At 50.9% G+C, this 9,033-nt stretch overlaps 1 long non-coding RNA gene across 1 annotated transcript; it reads right to left on the bottom strand.

Moving 5' to 3' along the window:
• Nucleotides 1–4,948: 4,948 nt before the first annotated feature.
• LOC142074694 (uncharacterized) lies at nucleotides 4,949–9,033 on the bottom strand. Its single transcript, XR_012670671.1, has 3 exons — nucleotides 8,684–9,033; nucleotides 8,214–8,490; nucleotides 4,949–5,958 (listed from the first exon to the last, which is right to left on the bottom strand). It is a non-coding gene; the product is annotated as an uncharacterized LOC142074694 (long non-coding RNA).

Genomic DNA, 9,033 nt, shown 5'->3' with positions numbered 1-9,033 from the left:
GCAGCGTGGAGCGTGCGGCTGCGGGCAGCCCCGGCTCCCCCAAATGCCATCAGCTGGGGCTGTTTGGGGAGAGAAACATGGATACGGCTATGGGATCAGTTGGTATGATCTGAGAGATGCAACAGAAAAATAATGAATATGGAGTGTGGTGTCTTCTGGATGCAGGGAATGGAGCTACCTGCCCTCCATGGGCAAAAGATAATATAAAATATGCTTAAAAATATTCGCTGTCCCAGTGGTGGCTTTTCAGCAAGAATTTAGCATAACACTTGGCAACACGCTTCATGAAGGGTGAAACATGGGAAAATGAAGCAGCTCAGCTCCGGTCGCCCCCCAGGATGCTGATGGAGGACCCCATCCGTTAACTTTCTGCTGGGACACTGGAGGCTGGACCTTGCACGGCGGCAGCTGCTGCAGGCAGCGATTGGGCAACAGGCAGAAATCTGAGCTTCGTAATGAGAAATTCTGGGGCGACTCAAAAATGGGGCTACCTAGAAAAATAATCCCCCGCTAGCCAGGCACCATCACGGTGGGCTTTCTGTACGTCGGGGCATGAGATTTGATTGTTCAAATATAATGAGAGGACGTTCGCTTCGCTTGCAGTGAGCATTTGTCAGGCTTAAGGGCATTGCTCAAGGGGAGTGTTGACAACAAAAATAAGATTATTTCTGTGGCATTTTACATTTTCAAGATGCCTTTCAGGCACTAACCAGACATTAAACATGAGCTAATCTTTCATTATAGCTCCTCTGCAGCCGTTAGATGGGATTAGGACTCAACTTGGGTGGATATTGCAAAAAAAAAAAAGAATCAATTAAAAATATTCAAGTGCTTTTAACAAATTTAAAAGGGCCCATACTACGGCCCGTGTGTTATGAACAATAATGAGCACTCACACACTTCACATCGGGCTTGTAAGAATATCCCGGGCAACGTTGAGTCAATGCAATTCAAAACTAGTCAAAGTGGTGGCAAAATCAGGAATGTAAAGAGCCCAAGAACCAAATCCAAATGCCTGCACCTCATCTGAGCATCATGTTGCCTCACGTGGACTTTGGGACCTGTCTTTGATGAAGGATGGATTGTGACCGCTGCTGTTGCCCAGCGTTGGGTCCCAGCAGAGGGGAGAGCAGTCCAGAGTCTCGGTGGAGATTGGGTGAGTCTCCTGGGTGGTCTGGGATAACTCCCCAAAATCCTGGTTCACCATCTGCAAAGTGTGGATGAAAGCACTTCCACAACACACAGGGATGCTGGAAAATGCTCATAATCAATAATAAGGATTATATACAGACCCTAGCTAATGAGTGGTGAGGTTAATTGCCACCACTTTGGCTGAAGATTATTTTTTGGTGTCCTTAGTGGGTTCTTGAGTAAATGGACTGAGGGGTCAGCAGCACCTGTGGGTGATGCCGGGGAGGGGACTGCTGCAGGGTGGCCACTCCTCAGGGTAGCTTTCCCATTAGATGGGTTTTGTTCTTGGGAATTGTCCGGTTTCAGCATCTCCCTGGACCACATACCAGCCTGGATGCGCCCCATGCATCCCCAATAGGGAGGAGGAGGTTGTCCCCTCCCAGCAGCCCTGGGAAGGTTCTCAGCAGCTTTGGGAAGCTGCCGTTTCCTTCGATGACTAATGGTTCAAGGAACCTCGCTTTTGGGTTCAGTGTTTTCAAAACAGAAGAAGTCAAAGACCATTAGTAACTTCCCCAAGCCAGAGCACGACTCTGCGTTGCCACACAACTGACCACAGAAGGGCTTTATAAGGCAGGAGCCGGCGTCGTTGAGGGTGAAGCAACTCGCCTGGCGCGACACGGGACATTGGTGGCGATGCTGGGAGCCGAGTCAGGAGATCTTGGTGTGGAGTCTGGTCCCTTAACCGCAGTCCTCTCCTTCCTCTGACTCTTCCCTCAGCGTGGCTGCGAGGGCTGCCCCGGGCAGATGCTCGGGGAAGCAGAGTAGCACTGAGCTACTTCTGGTGACCTTGACCATAGAAGGGATGGTCGGCACCGACTCCAAGGAGAGCACGCACAGAGTGCTCAGCACCACGGGGCTGTCCGATGTCCTCAGACCCACAGCAGACCTTGCTCAGGGGTTAGAGCATCACTTCCAAGCAGGGTACGGTGACCGACACGGTCCTCCATGGGCAGTTACGTGCATCCCAGCACACACCACTGGAAGATGCTGGTCGCCCCGGTGCCGGCGATGAAGTGGATGGAGGGGAGCGGGAGAGCTGCGTACTCGATAATTCCCAGCCAGAAGATTGCCAAGAGGAAATGCACTTCCCGTAAAGTAGGCGCTGTTACCGACTTGTTTGCTGGAATTGCTTGAGTGGTAATTACGCTCCCTTAATATTGACATATTTAAATAGTTTCCAAGCATAATAAGAGTCCTGCCCCGCTCCCCCCTCCTTTTCCAAATTTCTGCGGCGAGCTTTCACTTTGAACAACGGATTATCTGGAGGGGTGTGACTTGCCCACGTCTTGTTTATTGTACAGCACATCCAGATGTTTTGCTCTTGTGCCGCGGTGCCTTCGGATGTGCTGAGTGTTTGATGGTGCGCTGCCCTGTAAAGGAGCTACAGGCATCCGTCGTGCAGGAAAAAAAAAATACATGTATCTCCATTGTGCTGCTTCATGTGGGAGTCTGCTGGTCACGACCCCCAGCTCGCGCCTTGATCCCGATGGGGTAATGCACAGCGGCGTCAGCATCGGTCCCACAACATTTGTCTTTCATTCGTTATTTGTCAGAAGTCCCGAGACACTCTGTCCCGAGCACGGCAGCCAAAAAAGACCATTCCCTTCTTACGTTATTTCGTGCGTGGGCCATTCTCATGAATACTGCAAAAGGAGGTTTTTTTTTTCCCCTGAAAAAACATCTCACGCTAAACACGTTACTTAATGCCTTGAGCAGCTCCCCGGTTTCCTCCATCTGCGGGATGTCCCATGCGTGAATTTATCTTGGTGGATGCAGACCCTCAAATTTGGTAGCTTTTCCCCCCAAAAATAAATTCCCTTTTCTCCTACGCCGCATTGCTGCAGTTGTTGGTCCCTGTATCCCTCTGAGCATCCGTCCAGAGAAATGTCCAGGCGCAGCTTACACAGACTCCTGTTCTTCCCAGTCCCAGGCAGCCTCTGGGAGGACTGCAAACATCTCCTTGGGTTTTCCTCTCCACCTCAAGATGGGGTTTTTCTATCACAAGTGCTGTCTGACCCCAGAGGTAACCCCTCTTTGACTTCTTTTGCTCCATGCCCAGGGTCGTGGTACCCATGCACGTGGGGCAGCTCTCTTGAGGGACAGCGGTGGTGGTGAGGGACCCGTGACCCCTTCCACCGGGCAGGACTCTACAGGCACCTTGTAGAGCATCTCCCCTTCTCCAAGAGGCTGCAGTTGTGCAGCCATCAGTCCTTACCTTGGTCTAAGGGCACGTTTCACTTAAGCCGAGCATCATGTTGGCCAATTTGCTACGTTGCCTTGGGGCTAAAGGAAAGAAGAGTTTCTCATCCTCGTTTCGTGAAAGCCAAAATAGGAAAAACTCTCAGGCAGGCCACAAACCACCACGGCAAAGCTGGGCTGGAAAATGAGTGATTTCCCTGGGAATCTCTGTAAAGGATGGAGGAGAGCCTGCTCTTTCTCCCAGGGCTCTGGTTGGGTTGCAGTTGCTTGCACAAAAGGGTGTGTGCGCGTATTTTAATCTACGTTGGAGGGATGAGAAAGCAAAGAGAAAGCCAGCAAAATGCCAGGGAGGTACCAGAAAGGGAGCTGGGGAGATGCAGCGGGAAGCGAGGGAGCGGGGAGGCACACGGGGTGTGCAGGAGTGGCTCCAGGCAGGCTCGGGCTTGGGCTCAAGGCTGTTGCAGCCTACTTGGTCCTGCGGTGTTCGGAGAAATGGGACTTTACGTACTTTCCCCATTAATACACAGAATTGCATCAAAGAAATACCTGGCTGTCATCATCAGCGTATCCTCCCAAGCGAAAACGATCTTGGCAAGACCTTGAGCGCGCCCAGCGTCTCAGGCCAAGAGCCAACAATATGTTCAGTACAAGTTTCTTCACCTTCCCGTCTTTCATCATCTCCCACACTCACCCCACCGACTTGCCATCCCAAAGGTTACTGTCGAGGTAGGAGGAAGCTAGTAAGCGAAGACACTCTTAAAACTTGAAAGGGCAGCGCTGCAAAGGCATCATGAAAAATCCTAACCCTATCCACCTGTCCTAAGCCTAACCCCTCTGCATCTGGCCTTCTCCTGGGAGTGCAGGGTGCCAAACCCTCTTCTGAGTCTCTTAAATCAAGAGGATTCACTGGGCACCTTATGGTCCATGATGGGGGATGGAGGCACTGCTAGGATTGCCTGGCCAATTTTCCCAACTTCATGAGTCCCAGATCCAAGCCCCAGCCCACAAAGAGCCGAAAAACAAGCCCTGGGTCCACCAGCCATTGCCAGCAGATCTCTGCAGGCCGTGATTTGGGACGTTTCAGAGATGCTCTCCATCCTACTCTAACTTTTCTAGGGGGTAAGGGTAAGGGTCTGCCACGGTACGAACAGCTGCTGCCTTTGCTGATAGCTTCTGCTGGTGCACACCAGAGAGATGAAAATAAGGGCTTCCCAGAACCAGGTCCTAAATTGTTTTGACCTGAAGATGACTGTCAGCCCTCCAAGCTTATCAGAGCCAGTCGTGATGCTGAAATACATCAGTTCAAACAGGGTTTTTGCTCTCCGTTGGCTGCAGAGCAGCCCAAGGCCATGGGGCAAGACATGGGATTTCAGGTCTAGGTTGGAGGGAAGGCTTTGGGACTCGATGCCGAGGGCTGGGGGATAAGCTGCCCTGCCAGCCCTGGCGTGAGGAGCGGGGAAGGAGGGGATTTCTTCCTTGCTCTTAATTTCAGCGGGAGCAGAGGGTTATACAACAGCGAGGCAGATGGAAATGTCACAACAGCGAACTTGGCAGCTGCACAAACACAACTAATCTGCCCTCGTTTAATGCTCGTAGCCACAACATAAACATACGCACCGCACAAGGTAATAGATGAGGTAAATCCGTCATCGGCAGCCTCATTACACAGGGCGCGCTGCCTCACCGCCCGCGGCTCCCGCTCCCCGGCACCCTCCTGCCGCCCTCCCGAAGGCCCAGGGTGACGGCCGGCTTGGCTGGGATGGCTGAAACCAGCCTGGGGAAAGCCTGGCATCCCCTAAAAGTCCTGCCCCAAATGCAGCTCAGATGCTACTTGTAGTCACTACTCACCCATCGCTTCTTTATATATGTAGCATACTATAGGGCACCCACCCAAACCCAGCCAGGGGTGTGCCTCCACTCATGGCCCTTCAACACATAGGGTGGTACCATGAAAGGGAGTCATTTTATAGATAACGATAGAATAATAAATAATAATGATATGCCATTTTGACATATACATATGTACATACTATATATATACATACTATATATACACATCCAAGCTGCCTGTCTAGGCTCGGTCCCTTTCCAATCAGTGTATTTTCTTCCTAATTATTAGCTCTCTGGGTCAGGACCACGGTTTCTGGTTTATTCTCTAGCACTGCTCTTCCGTGTACTCACTGGACTTTCTTTTGGCTGCACAGAGTCAGTAACAGCAAGCAGGAAGGTATTGCTTGAAAATGGCTGTTTCTTCCCCAAAGAGTCAAGAAGGGTCTCTGCCATCTGTCTCCAGTACCAGGTGGAAGCTGGTACGCTCAAATGTGGCATCAACCCATCCGTCCCCATGCTCCAGCCTCCTACCTTCTTCCCTGCTGCGGGGAGCCACGGGCCAAACTCTGCCTCCTTCCTCCCTGGTAAAGGGTCACTTTTCAGGAGAGCATCACCTCCATCCTCTCAAGGCCACCCTTGGTCCTGGTGGCCACGGTGACCTGGACGTGGGCCCCTTGGTCTTGCTGCTGACGTGTGCTGGCGTGGCTCTGGTGCGGTTGTACGTCCCGTGTAGCACATCTAATTGAACAGAGAAACACAACGCCGTGATGAGTGAAAGAAGTGCTGCTGGCAAACGTCTTCTGGGTCTATGTTAGGGACGGACATGCTGCAAATCCACCTCCCGACCGGACTGGCTGCTCCACCAGAAACCATTTCCAGTCCAAAACTGGCCAGACTCAAACAGCTGGGAGAACATTTGTTAAACTCAATTCCTTTGGTCCTACAGTAATGGTTCTGTAAGACGTGCAAGTGGCCTCTGAAACTGCTAACGTGTCCTCCAGGAAACCAAAGCGAGAAAGAAAGACAACGGAAGAAAGAAAAGAGGCAATCCTGCCTCGTGTGGTGCTGGTGGTGCTCGTGTTCCTCCAGGACCGCTGTGGACGTGGGGTTTTATGAGCTCTCTCCATGCCACCTTCATCAGGAGCTGCCATCTTCCCAGCCCAAACGTGCTCTGTCAGGAAGGAGGAGAAGCCAAGCGAGGAGATAAAGGCAGCCTGAAGTTTATGGCTATTGTTTAGGTCAATAATGTATTGATTACGCATTTTGTGGGCTAAAAGGTTGACCTTTTAAAGGGCAATTGGCGCCTGCGAGATTTGATTTAGGAGAAAGAAAAGAATTTAAATTTAATTTCACTTCGTATTTCAGTTGGGAGAAACTTGCAAGATTGCAGACGCCGAAGCTGCTTTTTCTTGGGGGGAGGTTGAGGGTTTTTTCCTGGAGCCATCACAAAGAGCTTCGTTTCAGGGTGAAAATGGCTCCGTTGCTTCTCTCCGCTCCACTGCTCAGCACTGCAGAGACACGTACAAGACACACGGCACTAAGCAGAATATTTAATCTGAAGCTCAGCCAAGTAAATATACTGGATACTGAACATCCCCTATCAAGGGATGAAGGTGGGTTTTCCCCCCCGTAGGAACAGCCTGAGCAACAAAACCACACGCAAGGCTGTATTAGGAAAAACCCCACATTTTAAGGCAATTCTTTGCCCACCATTTATTCCCCATTTCCCCGGCGAGCTGCCTTTGCCACACTGGCACCCAGGGCCACCATCCCAGGTGCGGTCCCTCTTTCTCCGCCGGTTTTGGTGACCCAGACCCCATCTGAAGAAGCCACTGGTGGTCCTCCAGCACCCGGTTTGGAAGAGGCTTTGAATTTCCAGATCCCTGCATGGTTTATTCCCATTATTCTCTGGTTGATACAGTCCTTAAATAGGGACAGCCAGCTCTGACGGGGCTGAGCACCCCAGGACCCCTGTACCCTGAGCACCCGCGCTGGGCAGGATTCGTGGGGGGGGCACTGCAGACTGGGATGCAGGAGCTGCGCCGGGAGAGGGACGGACCCTGATAATGGCTTCAGGGACGAAAATAGAAGCAGCAGGGCGAGGACAGCTGTTCCTAGTTTAAATTGCCAGTTTTTAGTAAGCTGTTTTGCTCTTTGAAAAGCATTTGTTTCATCGTTTCATAAATAGGAGGAGGAGCCGGGATAGCATCATCAGGGACGTCACCGAGTTTGTCACCGCTCTGTAGCTCCTCTCCGGATACTCGAAGGCCTCCAATTTTCTCCCGGTGCCATCGGATTTAGGGTTTTCAGCAGCAAAAAGTGACTGTAAGGAAGACTGAAGTCTGCCATTTAGTTTGCCAAGACAGCTGGCAAAAACTTTATGTACAGCTGAACATTTCATCACGTCTGCCAAGACATATTCATTTTGGATTAATTTAAAGACAGTTTTTAAAGTGATGATGAAGGATTATGCCGTGCGCTTCAGCAGCATTAAAAAAAAAAATCTCTCTCTTCTTTAAATCTCTCATTCAAATTGTCCCAGTTTGGCAGCTCAGCAGCGTATTTGATTTGCGATTTGGAGGGATTCACCGATAGTGACATTTTCATTTATCTGAGTACATGTAAGTGCTGGCACGATCCGTGGCTGGTAGCAGCGCCTTCAATATTAAACACGGCTACTTGAAGTAATTCATCTGCAGGAAGGCAGTATAGCCCTAACATATGAAAAGCATCCATCCGGCAGTAACTTAGCATCTATGATTAAATGCTTACAGGCTTTTCGTGCTGTAAGCTCAGCTGGAGCCTTGCATTTCAGGGTTAACTACCTCAAACAGCAAAGTCTTTACAACACTGTGACTCGAGTGGTCCTGGGTCTTCCCAGTGAAGGGATGCCAGAACCTGTAGTCAGGGACGTGCAAAGGAGGGATGCAGCTCACGCGTTGCTGCTTTTGAGACCCCAGCTCATGCAATCAGGCAGCCATTTCCATGATTACCTTAAATCATTGCCTCCACAACCTGCTCTGCTCCTAACGAACCGTTGTACCCAAAGTCACAGCAGGAAGTACAGCTCTGCAGGTCCCGGTCAGCTGCCCTTTTGTCTTTGAAATATCATTATCTTCCGGTAACAGAACTGTTACCAGCGTAATGAACGATGCTGGTGACGTGTGTTGATGTCTCATGCAGAAGGGGGACCGCCCCGAAGCACTCGGCAGCGTCTCGTCTCGGCGATGCCACGGCAGCCTGGGGACGTCCTGCCAACAGGCTTCTTTCCTGGAAGGGAAAAACCAGACAAACTCCCTGCTTTCACGATCCTTTCCCTGAACCCACCCGCACGCTGCTGCCGAATCCGAGTATCATGAACGAACTGTGCAAAGGCACCATGAATGAGTAATTCTTAAAGTTAAAAGCCAGCCTTCTAGCCAAGCCCAAAATAATTGCCAGCCCCATAACCCAGACAACCAACCTTGTGACACTCAGGACGTCCTTCCCCACAGAATTTAGTCTCAAGGGACATCTGCACCATACTGAGAGCTCACGGCCACCACGGCTTCTCCTAGAAGATGCCCAGGAGCTGATGTTTCATCGTCCAGATGCTCAGGATGCCCTGAGGAAATTTGCTGCTAAGAGCGCTTTGGCAGTAAACCCAACTGGCTGCTCCCGACCAGCTCTTCATGGTCAAGACGGAGCAGTGCGGATGGATCCAGCAGACGGATCTAGAGGCCATCTAGGAGGACATAGCTCCTGTCTAACCAGCTGACTGCAGCTTGCCAAGGGAGCGGATAGATATTTTCCTCCCCTTTAAATGACAAATGA

The sequence above is a fragment of the Calonectris borealis genome, chromosome W (assembly GCF_964195595.1).
Source record: "Calonectris borealis chromosome W, bCalBor7.hap1.2, whole genome shotgun sequence".
NCBI lineage: Eukaryota > Metazoa > Chordata > Aves > Procellariiformes > Procellariidae > Calonectris > Calonectris borealis.
This window is presented reverse-complemented; position numbering and strand designations above follow the sequence as displayed.